Here is a 3,485-nt window from a genome sequence, read left to right on the forward strand (position 1 = left end):
CTGAGCACTTTAAAAAGGGACCTGATCATCTGGAACCATTCAAATAATTAGCAAGCATGTATTAAGTGACTACTTGTTAAGTGACTAGACTTGGGATGCTATGTCCTGGGAATACAGATCTGGTTCCAGTGGAAAGAACAAAAAAGTCTAAATAACTACAAAGTATTTGCAAGATAATTACAAAGTAATTTTTTTTAAAAGTATGTTTCCCTAATTATTTGTAAAAACAATTTTAATATATATTTAAAAGTTTTGAGTACCAAATTTTATTCCTCCCTCCCCCCCTCCTCTGATATAAGTTATATGTATGTAAGCATATAAAACCTTTCCAAATTAGTCATTTTGTGCAAGAAGACTTGGAAAGAAAGGAAGGAAGGAAGGAAGGAAGGAAGGAAGGAAGGAAGGAAGGAAGGAAGGAAGGAAGGAAGGAAGGAAGGAAGGAAGGAAAAGAAAGAGAGAGAAATATGTATATGTATGTGTATATATATATATATTTAGAGAGAGAGAGAGAGAGAGAGCCAACCAGCCAGCCAAAGTACACTTCAGTCTCAGTCTGCATTCAGACATATCACTTCTTCCTGTGGAGACAGCATTTTTTTACTATGAGTCCCTTGGGACTGTCTTTTATTATTGTACCGCTAAAAATAATAAAGTCATTCACAATTCTTCATTATAAAATATCATTGTTACTGTATACAATATTCTCCTAGTTCTTCTTACTTCACTTAATACAAAGGAATTTTGAAGGACATTGATAGTTGGGATAGGTGGTTGGGAAGGGCTTCATGTATTAGGTGACAGCTGAACAGGATTTTGCAAGAAGCTAAGAATTATAAATTGGGAAGGTAAGAAGGGACTATGTTCCAGGCATGAAAGGGGAGGTGGAAGGGCATGGATGAGGAGCAGAGAAGAGATTGGCTTGATTAGACCATGGTGTATAAAAGGAAGTTCAAAATCTGGAAATGTCTGACAGGAGCTAGATCGTAATGGACTTTATTATTTTTTATATTTAATTTTTATTCTAGTTTTCTCAATTACATATAAGTAAAAACAATAACATTTCTTTTTTTAAGTGTGAATTCCGAACTCTCTCCTTCCCTATCGTCTCCTTAAGAAGATACAAAATTTGATATAGATTATATACATGCAGTTGTGCAAAACATTTCCAATGTACCCATGTTGCAAAAGAAAAAGCAGGCCAAAAAACCCCATCAATAAGAAAGATAGTAAAAAAAATATATGCTTCAACTACATTCAGACACCATCAGATCTTTGTTTGAAGGTGGATAGCATTTTCATGTTAAATCCTTCAGAGTTGTCTTGGATCACTTTTGCTGAGAATAATTAAGTTTCACAATATTGCTGTTACTTTGTGTGCTTCACTTTGCAACATTGTTCATGGAAGTCTTCCCCAGTTTTTCTGAAATATTTTGCTAATCATTTCTTATAACATAATAGAGTTCCACATAACAGGCTTTAAATACCAAAAGAGAGTTTGTGTTTTCTCCAGGAGGTAATTGGGGAGCATTAGAGTCTCTTGTGCATGGTAGTGACATAATCAGACTTATCATGTTAGCCGCTATTTGGAGGATAGATTAGAAAGAGAAAGACTAAAGATGGTAAGACTAATTAAGACAGTAAGAATAATTAAGAAGCTATTGCAATAGTCAACTAACATGCAATAAAGGTCTCAACTAGGGTGCTGGCCACATGGAAGTAGATGCTTAATAAATGCTTGTGAAATTGTATCCCATTTCATGTCAGTTGTGTGACTTTGAAAAGTTACTTAACTCACTCCTTTCAGATAAGGAGATTCCATCTAAATCCAAAATGCTTTATAAGAGAAAATATTAGATTTTTTCTATCCAGCTCCAAATTATGCAATACTCAGCTTCCACTCATGTCTCTTGCCTTCTTCTTCTTCTTCCTTTTTGATTAGGTTGGGTTTTTCCCTAATGGTTAAGGTGCAACATCTCACTGTTCTCACCCCACAAAAAAGGAGTTTGTAAGCATACTGTGAGCATGCAACCGTTCTGACTAAAATACTTGGTTTTCTTGTTTGACTTATGGAAACAGAGCAGAAGTGATCAGAAAGATCTACTGCAATGCAACAATCCTTTCATAGGCAGTTACTGTTATTAAATCATTATGCATTATTTTTTTCTCCCTTCCTACTGACTGAGGGGAAAGGGGTACTTTCAAGTTTAGCCAGCAAGTCTGGCACTGTTCACTGTGATGAAAAGAAGCATGTGTTATTTCCCTGCCTGGTCCAAATATGTGAACAAAAAATTCAGGGAAAAAATTAATGTCAGATCTCATATATAACCCCTGGCTCCCAAGCTGCTGCTGGACACGATCACTATAGAGATATCAGAATCTAGAAATGGCTGGAAAGACTGTTCCAAAACTCAGGAGGTTGTTGATATTTTTAACCTGAGCATTGAAACTTGTATCAATCAATCAATAAACACGTATTATGCAGCTACTGTGGGCCAGGCACTGTGTTAAGCTTTGATACATGAATGTAATGACATATTAATGTAGGGTTAGAAATATGAGGCAGCTAGCCAGTATAGTAGATAGGGTGCCAGGCTTAGAATCAGGAAGACTTCCTTCTCGAGTTCAAATCTGGCTTCAGGTTTCAGGAAGATGAATCTTTGTCTTAGTTTCCTCATCTGTAAAATGAGTTGGAAAAGGAAATGGCAAATCATGAAGTTTCTCTGCCAAGAAATCCCCTACCCCCAAATAGCAAAGAGTCAGACATTACTGAAAAATCAGTGAACAGTAAGTTTTGATCTGGGAGGGAAGGAGAAGCTTAGACAGACAGATGCATCCAGACTCTGAATGGGAGTGGTCTCTGCCCCCCTCTTCCTCTTCCAGGAAGCCAGAGCTCCAGGATGGTGGAGTACAGGACTGTGGGATACTTGCTACCAGCCTCCTCTCTACTTGGTCAAAAGGAAAGAGAGAGGTTTATGTTTACTTTCATTGTTTATCTCATATCAGGTCCCTCTCACACTATTAGGTCTATCCCGAGAGAACTTAAGGGACTTGCCCAAAGTCATGCAGTCAACAAGCATTTATTAAGTACCTACTATGTACCAGGCACATGCTAAGTGATAGAAATACATAGCCATTTAAAAGAAGCCCTCCTGGAGTTCACTCTATTGGAGGGGAGGCAGCATGCAAATAGCTATTTTGGTGAGAACATCATGTGTCTGAAACGGAAGCCTTGGCAGCCACCTACAGCTGTATTGGTTGCTAAATACTGAAGAAAACTAGGTGGGACAGGAGGTGGAGTATGGAACAGAATAAGAATCCCTAAGTTCAAATTCAGCCTCAGACATTTAGTAAATCTTCCAAAAGTGCAGAGCTATGTCACCTCCCTAATCAATAAACCACAGGCTCCCAATTACTTTCTGTCTTTCTCCACCTCACATACTTTGAGAGTCTGGCTTATTCTGAAGACTCTTCTTTGAACAAGATAT

This window comes from Antechinus flavipes, chromosome 5, assembly GCF_016432865.1.
Source record: "Antechinus flavipes isolate AdamAnt ecotype Samford, QLD, Australia chromosome 5, AdamAnt_v2, whole genome shotgun sequence".
Lineage (NCBI taxonomy): Eukaryota > Metazoa > Chordata > Mammalia > Dasyuromorphia > Dasyuridae > Antechinus > Antechinus flavipes.